This window comes from Mustela nivalis, assembly GCF_964662115.1.
Source record: "Mustela nivalis genome assembly, chromosome: 1".
In the NCBI taxonomy this organism is placed as follows: Eukaryota; Metazoa; Chordata; class Mammalia; order Carnivora; family Mustelidae; genus Mustela; species Mustela nivalis.
The window spans coordinates 30,756,503-30,766,684 of record NC_139020.1 but is presented as its reverse complement, the minus strand read 5'-3'; the positions used below and the strand labels follow the sequence as shown (position 1 = coordinate 30,766,684).

Here is a 10,182-nt window from a genome sequence, read left to right as displayed (position 1 = left end):
TTTACACATCTATAATCCTTTTGATACTTTACATATTTTTATCTATTCTTTAAAATGTTTAACCTAAGAGAATTTAATATATTAGACATGAGGTTTTAATTATGTTCAGGAGAGTTTTAAAAATTATTAGTATTTAAATATCTTGAAAGAGTTTGATTCTGTAAGTTTTTATTAATTTCTCTGAATTTTATGGATATTCAGGGAAATACTGATTGAAATTGAAAGACATATTAACTGTTTCATGTGCTTATAAGGATAAATTGCACATTGAATAGCTACAGAATATATAATATAGTAAGCTATGGCTGTCCAATTAAACCATAAATGAAGCTGTAGTTAAGATATAGTTTATAACCTAGGTTTTAGTTTTCTAATTTTGTTCTTTAAAAAAGCTTGCTGGAATTTGTATGGATCTGTAGGTTAATTTGGGGGGGGGGATTGATACCTTTTCAACACTCATTTTTCCAAACCATAAACATTATATAACTTACTACTCTATTAGCCTGTCTTTAATACTATTTATAGGAGTCCCCTTTTATCCACAGGAGATCATTCCAAGATGCCCAGTGGATGGCAGAAACTACAGATATCAAACCCTATATGCACTATGTATTTTTTTTATACATACACACTTAAGACAAATTTTAATCTATAAATTAGGCACATTAAGAGGTTAGGAATAATAATAATAAAATAATAAATTATAATGATATACTGTAATAAGTTATGTGAATGTGGTTTCTCTCTCTCAAAATATCTTACTGTACTAACTTATGCTTTTTCCTCTTGGATGAAGTGAGATGGTAAAATGCCTCTATGATGAGATGAAGTGAGCTGATGGCAAAGACATTGTGATGTAGTGTCAGGCAACTATTGACCTTCTGACCCGTGATGAGGTGGAGGATCACATGCTTCCAGAGTCAGAGTGACAGAGGTAACTGAAACCACAGAAAGAGAAACCCTCACAAGTAAGGGGGAACTCCTGTAAGCGAATCTTCTTTAATTCTCTCAGCAATATTTGGTGTTTTCTAGGTAGAAGTCTTGCACATTTTTTGTTAGATTTATTTTTAAATGTTTGGTGAATTTTGGTGCCATGAAAATGGTATAAATCTCATAATTTGCTTTGCTAATTGTTTACTGCTGCTTTAAAGAAATATAGAGTTTTACATGATTTTGAATCTAGCAGCACTGATAAATTCACTGATTAAGCCGAATAGTTTGAATTCTTTGGGATAATCTATATCTTCAGTCATATTATTTGCTAATACTATCAAAATTTTTTCTTTGCAATTCTTGTGTGTTTTGGTTTTTTCTTTGAGTTATTAGACAATCTAGGCTTTTCCATTCTATGTAAATACAGTTCCATATGAAACATTCTTACCTTGTTCCCAAACTAAGGATAAGTTTATCATATCGTATCATTGAGAGTGTGTTTGCTGGGGAATCTTTGTAGTGCCATATATCAGATTCAAAATGTTTTGTAACAGTTGTTTTTCATCATGAATAGATTTTGAGTTTTATTCACTTTTTCTAAATATTTTGAGATGACATATTTTTTCTTTATTTTTTTAAATGTAGTGAATTAGATCATTAGAATTTGAAACTTTGAATGATAAACTAACTTTACATTTTTTTAAATAAACCCATTTGGCTTTGATATATTCACATACACACACATTCCACTCATACTGTTTATAAAACTTTTGTCTAGGATTTTTGCTTCTGTATTTAGGATAAAGATCATCTTGCAACTTTCCTTTTTGTGATGTTATTTTTAGGTTTTGGGGAAAAGGTTGTCCTGGCCTCATAAAAAGAGAGTACAGTAGGGTTGCATAAAATTTGTGTTATTTCTTTATTATTTCGTAGAATTCGTAAATAAATGAATCTGGATCTGAGATCTCTTTATGGGAAGATTTTTAACTAGAATTAATTTTAAAAATAGATATAGTCGTAGTCAAAATTTCCATTTCTTTTCCTATTTTGTATAATGGGTTTTTTAAAAGAATTCTTGATTTCATCTAAATTTGCCAATTAATTAATGTAAAGATGTTTCAAACATTTATTTTAAAATGTGTCATTTTGTATAATGGGTTTTTTAAAAGAATTCTTGATTTCATCTAAATTTGCCAATTAATTAATGTAAAGATGTTTCAAACATTTATTTTAAAATGTGTCATTTCTTTAGTTATATCCTTATTTCTGATGTTATTTTCTCTCTTCTGTGATCTGCCCTTGATCAGTCTTTTTTTTTTTTTTAAGATTTTATTTATTTATTTGACAGAGAAAGACACAGCGAGAGAGGGAACACAAGCAGGAGGAGTGGGAGAGGGAGACGCAGGCTTCCCGCAAAGCTGAGAGCCCTCCAATGCGGGGCTTGATCCTAGGACCCTGGGATCATGACCTGAGCAGAAGGCAGATGCTTAAGGAATAAGCCACCCAGGTGCCCCTGTCCTTGATCAGTCTTACTGATAAATGTAACTTGTATTTTTCAAATAACCAATTTTTAGATTTGTTATATTCTTTATCATACATTCTTATATTTAATTACCTTCTCCTTTTGTTTGTTTATTATTTCCTTCCCTTTATTTCCTTTGTTTTTATTTTGCTGTTCTTTTTCTAAATTCTTGCAATAGATACTTAAAACATTGACTTTCATCCTGGTTTTTCCCAAAGTATTGAAGGGTATACATTTCTTTTAATCATAATTCCATAAGTTTTTGCTATGTTTAATTTTTATTATCATTCCATTTTAAATACTTTCTTTTATTTTGGTTTCTTCTCCAAATCAAAATTGTTTACAAGTTTATTACTTTATGTCCAAAATTTTGGAGTTTTCTGATTATTTTTGATTTTTTTTTTGACAGAACATATGGTCCTTTTTGATCAATGTTATATGTGAATTTGAAGAGGAATTGAATTCTTTTATGAATTGGGTGTGCTATTCTATATGTGTTGATAAAGAAATATGTTAGTCAGTTTTGATTGTCAGACTCTATCCATATTGATATTTTTGTCTGCATATTCTAGCAGCTATTGAGTGATACATGTTAAAATCGTATACTATAGTCATAGGGAGCTTTATAGATTTGTCTGTTTCTCTTTTTGGTTCTGTCAACTTTTACTTTATATATATCAAGATTATGTTATTATTTTTAATGTGTTTCTGATTGTTTGACTCATTTATTATTACAGTATAGCTACTTTTATCTGGTAATTCTTCTTCACTTTAAGCCTACTTGTCTCTATTCATATACCTACCCCATCTTCTACTGGCAAGTATTTACTATTTTACTCCCTATCTTTTACTTTCAATTTTTGTTCACCTTTACTTTTTTTTTTTAAAGATTTTATTTATTTATTTGACAGAGATCACAAGTAGGCAGAGAGGCAGGCAGGGGGGTGGGGTGAGCAGGCCCCCTGCTGAGCAGAGAGTTGGATGCCGGGCTTGATCCCAGGAACCTGGGATCATGACCTGAGCCGAAGGCTGAGGCTTTAACCCACTGAGCCACCCAGGCACCCCTCTTCATCCTTATTTTTAAAGCCTGTCTCTTGTAAGCAACTTACATATCTTTTTTTTTTTTTTTAAGATTTATTTATTTATTTGACAGAGAGAGATCACAAGTAGGCAGAGAGGCAGGCAGAGAGAGAGAGAGAGAGAGAGGTGGAAACAGGCTCCCCGCCGCACAGAGAGCCCGATGCAGGACTCGATCTCAGGACCCTGAGATCATGACCTGAGCCGAAGTCAGTGGCTTAACCCACTGAGCCACCCAGGCGCCCAAGCAACTTACATATCTTAAATCCAGTCTTGTCTTCTTTGAATTTTAATTGGAAAAATTAATGTTTATATTTAACATAATAATAATTGGATTTAAATCTTATTTTTTTTCTTATTTGTCCACCTGCTCTATTTTCTTTTCCCCCTCTATTTTCTGCCCTTTTCCAGATTAAATGGTTTCTTATTTAATGTATTATTTTCTTTAGTATTAGACATGGTTGATACCCCACGCAGTTTTTCCTTCTGGTGCATTAAGCCCCCATCTATAGTTAGTGTAGGTTTCTAATGACTTAGAGCCGCACACTTCTCAAAAGAATTGCTCTCTGCCACCAAAGTTTATATGGCTGGGAATGCCTTGGACATTACCTTCAAGGCAGTGACAAGCAACAACTGGCTGAAATGGCAGGGTACAAAAACCTGGTCCCCTTGGCTAATGGTGGAAAACGACTGTCACCATTAATGCTTAGGAACACCTTGTAGGATCAAGTTGAGGCTAGACTATTTCTGAAACTAACCTTTGCTTTGCCTTTCCCTATCCTAACCTGCTTCCCTGATTTTCTCACATGGTTACTTGAATTGATTTCTCAATAAATCACTTGTCCAAAATCCCTGTTGGAAACTCTATTTCTAGGGATTTCTACCCAAGACCTCTCTTAGGGTACATGTTAGTAACACGGCCTTTTACTCGTAGTGTGGGCATCTAGAGATTTTTAGATACATTAATAATTTTAGGCATTTATCATTTTAAAAATTAATTTTATTAAATAATAATTTTAAAATACTCTGAACATTATATGTAATTTAGAACATATTTTAACTGACTAACCACTCTTACTCATTCGGTCTTAATTTTGTCATGTACATTAATACTGTTTATTATTTGGATGTATATCCTTATCCATATCATTGTGTTGCTCGTTCTATTAGACAGTGACAGAGGCATGTTGAAGTCTTCCTCAATAAATTATTTCCATAGGAATCTCCATTTCAGGCTCTGATGTAAGATAAACTTTGGTATTATACTTTTGTATTATATTTATTATTATATATAATATTACATATTATATATAATATATTATACTATTATATATATGATATATAATATTATATATTATATTTGTATTATATTTTTATGCAGTCAACATTCATATTGATTTAGTTCCCTATTTATCCTTTTCAGTAAGGCTCTCAGACTTGCATTTAGGATTCCGGAATAAGATTTGCTAATTTAGGGGCGCCTGGGTGGCTCAGTGGGTTAAAGCCTCTGCCTTCAGCTCAGGTCATGATCTCAGGGTCCTGGGATGAAGCCCGCATGGGCTCTCTGCTCAGCGGGGAGCCTGTTTCCTCCTCTCTCTGCCAGCCTCTCTGCCTGCTTGTGGTCTCTGTCTGTCAAATAAATAAATAAAATCTTCAGAAAAAAAAAAAAAAGAATAGGAGGCTGAATTTGGACTCAGAACCATCCTACTGTTGTCAAGAAAGCAAGAAAATATGAACATTTCTGAAAGCTATGTAAGTCAGCATTAATCACCCATAAGACATCAGTTGGGGATAATGGGTATCATAAAAAATAAAATCAGCATTAAAATGTTGAGAGAGTATAAATTGAGTTTTTATAAAAACATAAGAAATAAATGAATTTGAAAAATATTTCTGGAAAAGAAAAATCCATGTTTGCTGATTTTTAAATATCTAGAGTAGAAAGAAATGAGTCTGGCAATCCCATGAAATATAAATTATTCCTGTATTAATGAATAATTGCACCTACTTTAGGTGTTTGGAGAGTTAATAAACATTAATGTGCATGTGATGTACTTGGAAATTCTTGTACCGTTTTCCCAATTGTTTTGTTTCCGAACTTGATGATATGTAATTTTGATTAAAAAGAAGAAATAATCAGGTTGCTTTCTATGCCAAATTTGTTCTTATCTGGTTGCTATGACGATCTCCTTCAACAGTCCCCCCCCCCCTTTGTGGATTTATCTCTTTTTGATGTTAAAAAAAGAGTTTTCCTAGGTGAGGAATTTATTTCTTTATGCTTAAAGGATTTTTAAGAAATAAAAAAAAAGCTTCTAGTGAAAGCCTCCACATTCCAGGGTGTCATGTCTTATTTAAGATTTAAAATGAAAAAGTTGATATCTCTTGTAAAAAAAAAAAAACAAAAAAACAAACAAACAAAAAAAAAAACAAAGAAGGAGCAGGTCTTTTGTGGAGAATCTGAGTTTTTATTTCTCCCATATTAGATACACTAATTGCATCTTCTGCCATTATTCTTGGCACGTAAAGGCTTACTTCTCTACTTGATTTTTGTCTTATTATTTTGTCATGGTGTTAAACATTAAAATACTTCCATAGATCTCTAATTCATTGGAGGGGTGGATTTTAAAACAGAGAATACTAGCTTTCAGTTAGGAACCTAAGTTCCCATCCTGATTCTGTTACTAAAAATTGGTCTGACTTTCGAAAATTCTCCTGATGCCCTATGAGCTATGGCTTCTTTCTTTCTTTCTAAAAAGAGGTTGTTAAACCATATGGTTCTCCCCAGTTTGAAAACAATGTAACTCTTGGGGCAGTTCCCTTCTCCATGGACTGTTTATCTTCTTAAAACCGTTTTTCTTTTTTTTTTTAAGTCCCTTTGTATCTTCTATGAAATTCACAATAAATGAAGTAACAAATATTTGTTGGGTTTCTCTTACATACCAAGAACATGTGTCTTTTGATGAAATTAAGTCACATGAATTCTTCCAGAGAACCTTAATGTTTCCAGAGACATCATTCATGTAGCAAACAGAGGTAACTTTTGTTGATAGATTTAAAGCAGAAAAGAATAATAATTAGACGGCAGGATGATAGATTTGTTCTATTCAGTCTCTGATTGACTGCCTGGATGATTTACTAGGTAATGTTGGCTAGTCTAGTGGTTCTGAAACCTTAGGGTTTCAACAAACCAAAGCTTGTTGAAATATCAGGGTCCTTTCAGTTTCTGATTCAGTATGTCTGAGGTATGGCTGGAGGATTATCCTATGAAACAAGTTCATCGGCCATATTTATGCTGCTGGTCCTGGTCCTAGGATCATACTTTGATAATCACTGGGCTGGTCATTCTGTAGAGTTCTTTACAATTTTGTGGCTAGGATGTAGTGATAGAAGCCATAGCCTAATGCCACTATCACTGTAGCGTAGCTGTCATCTTTGTGGATTATGTAACACTTCTTCTTTTTTTTTTTTTTTTTTTTTTTTTTTTAAAAGATTTTATTTATTTATTTGATAGATGGAGATCACAAGTAGGCAGAGAAGCAGGCAGAGAGAGGGGAGGAAGCAGGCTCCCTGCCGAGCAGAGAGCCCAATACGGGGCTCGATCCCAGGGCCCTGGGATCATGACCTGAGCCGAAGGCAGAGGCTTTAACCCACTGAGCCACCCAGGCGCCCCTGTAACACTTCTTCTTGAATTAAGAATTTACTTTTCAATCCAGTGTTTGTTTTCAGGAAGAAACATGAATCATTGATACGTAGGGGCCACATGGTGTGAGGGAAAATAAGATTCTTTTTTTTTTTTTTAAGATTGTCTTTATTTATTTGAAAGAGAGAAAGAGCAGGGGGAGGAGCAAAGGGAGAAGCAGGCTCCCCACTGAGCAGGAAGTCCCATGCAGGGCTCAGTCCCAGGACCCTGAGATAATGACCTGAGCCGAAAGCAGATGCTTAACGACTGAGCCACCCAGACTCACTGAGGAGAAAAAATTCTTATCTAAGTTTATATTGCCTGTGATATGATATCGTATGTAGAGATCAATTATTGTTTCAGTTATTAAACAAATTCACTTAAGATTCTCTATCATATTCTTCTAGATCTATATTTACATTTTAATTGTAATTGTTACGGGATTATTTGCCATGCATTAATCAATAATCAGTCTCTTTTGAAAAAGAAATCTGTGGAGTTGGCTTGCAATCAGATATATTTTTCAGCTTTGCTTCTATATACATAATTTGGATTGTTATCTGAAAGTTTCCAAATATATTGGTATTTGACACTAAGTGACCTAATCATTTGTATTACCCTTTTGGTTCATATGTTCAGTTTTGTCGTCACTGGAAAGAACAAGGCTCTTCTTGTCATTCTTAGTAACCCAAACACCAGTCAAAACAGGAAGGGATATGAGATTTAATTTAGTTCAGTCTTTTAAAATTATACATAGAAAAGTAAACGAATTGTGAATCCTAGCTTGAACTAGAGCTCAGTTATTCTGATACCCAGGCTAATTAATGTTTACCTGACTTATTTTGTCCTTGGATGATGCCATGTTTTCTTTCCTCTCTCTCAGATCACTGGAGAGTTGACAGCCACTGACACAGAGATCAGCTACCCCCTAACACATGGCTTGGGTGTACACTGTAGAAGGCCTAAATCTAATTTAAATGTCATGCAAGTATGGGCATGTATTCCTCACTATGTGTGACTAAGGGACCTAACATTTGTATCTATCTCCCTTCACTTGGCAATTTAATCTGTCTCAAATTAACATCACGTATTTTACAGTAAGAACAATCTTTCATATTTGTACTATAGTAAATTTATAAATAGTACCTCTAATTTGATTGCCCTCAGGGGTGGATTGCAAAAATGGCAGCAAATTCCTCCCCTCCCTTATCATGACTGAGATCCTCTCCTCATAGGCAGAGTGGGTTTCCCCAGCTTTTAAGTCTGGGTGGCCTTGTGGCTTTCTTTGACCAACCGAATGGAGCAAGCAGAGTGAAAACTGCCAAGTCTTGAGGCTGGATCATGAAAGCTCTTGCACAGAGGCTGGGCAAACAGACCTGCTGGAGGATGAGAAGGTTGAAGCGCTCCAGCTACCAGCTCGGCCTGCCCCCCAGTGTAACCTTGCAGCTGATCTCTGCCATATGGACAGCTCAAACCACCCAGCAGAGCTGTTTCCATTTCCAGTCCTTAGAATCATGAGCTAAATAAATGGCTATCGCTTTAGGTCATGAAGCAGTGGGATGGTTTGGGATGATTTGCTAGGCCGCAATGTATACCTGATGCATATACCTTTGGAAATAACTCTGTAATTGTCTTCCAGATTGTTTTAGCGATTTGGCTTACTGAGTTTCGACTGGGCCTATTGCAGTGAGCTATTTTCCAGATGCTCTTGTGGCTAGGTATGCTTAGGTAATCTGGTTAATAGGACGTAAGCTGAAGGAAAGTGAAATATTTTTAGGTAGTGTCCTTTAAGAAAAGCTACCTGGCCTCTATTTCTTCTTCTTTGTGTGTTTTTTTTTTTTAAGACCTTATCTATCTATCTATCTATCTATCTATCTATTTTTAAATATTTTATTTATTTATTTGTCAGAGAGACAGAGAGCACGAGCAGGGGGAGCATTTGGCAGAGGGAGAAGTGGGCTCCCCACTGAGCAAGGAGCCCAATGTGGGACTCGATCCCAGGACACTGGGATCAAGGCCTGAGCTGAAGGCAGACACTTAACTGACTGAGCCACTCAGGTGTCCCTAAGACCTTATTTATTTATTTGAGAGAGAGAGATCATGAGCAGGGAGGAAGGGTAGAGAGAGGGTCAGGCTCCCCACTGAGTAGGGAGCCTGATGCAGGACTAGATCCCATGACCCTGGGATCTTGGCCTGAGCTGAAGGCAGGGGTTCAACTGACTAAGCCACTCAGGCACCCGACCTATTGTTCTTCCTTCCTGCTGGCCAGAGCACAGACAGGGAGATGGTGATTCCTTCCATCATGTATGTGGGTAAGGTTGATAGTCTAGGCATAATGGGATCAAAGGAGTCTGAGCTCCTCAATGATCTCACAGATCAGAGCCACTTTTACTCTCTGGTCAGCCAGACTTCTGTTGAGGAGAGAAGTTCTGTCTTGTTGTCACTGCTATATTTTTCTCTGTTAAACCAAACTAATATTCTCTTCAAAGTGTATTTATCCTAGAATGAAAAATCATTTGTACAAAGGCATGTGAATGAAAGAAAATGGTAAAAATGCATTAAAATATACCCTAGGAGTTCTTTATGTGCAATACTCACATCAGAGCAGAATCCTCCGAAAATAGTTTCATAGCCACAATTTGTCATTTGATGCACGAGGCACTGAGCTAAGCGCAGATATACATTATCTCTCTTAATGCTCAAAACACTTCCAGGAATCTGATGTTTAAATTGAGGCTTATACCAGATAAGTAACTTATCTGATGTCACATACATACTCACTGGTAGAATAATGATTTGAACCCAGATCTTTCTGGTTCTAAAATCATAATCTAGGTGGTCTGTGAGGTCCAAACCTTAGTACAACTTCCTTTGCTACAAATATTTAAACAGTGGAGCCCAAGTGGAACATTCTAGGCTGGGTGATAGCTAAAGCTGTTTTCTAGAAAATAATCAATTAAATTGCTGTTTT

The 10,182-nt window shown here is 35.3% G+C and overlaps 1 long non-coding RNA gene across 1 annotated transcript; it reads left to right on the top strand.

The window, feature by feature from the left end:
• Positions 1–927: 927 nt before the first annotated feature.
• LOC309846276 lies at positions 928–8,706 on the top strand. Its single transcript, XR_014301833.1, has 3 exons — positions 928–984; positions 4,703–4,774; positions 8,095–8,706. It is a non-coding gene; the product is annotated as an uncharacterized lncRNA (long non-coding RNA).
• The last annotated feature ends 1,476 nt before the right edge of the window (positions 8,707–10,182 follow it).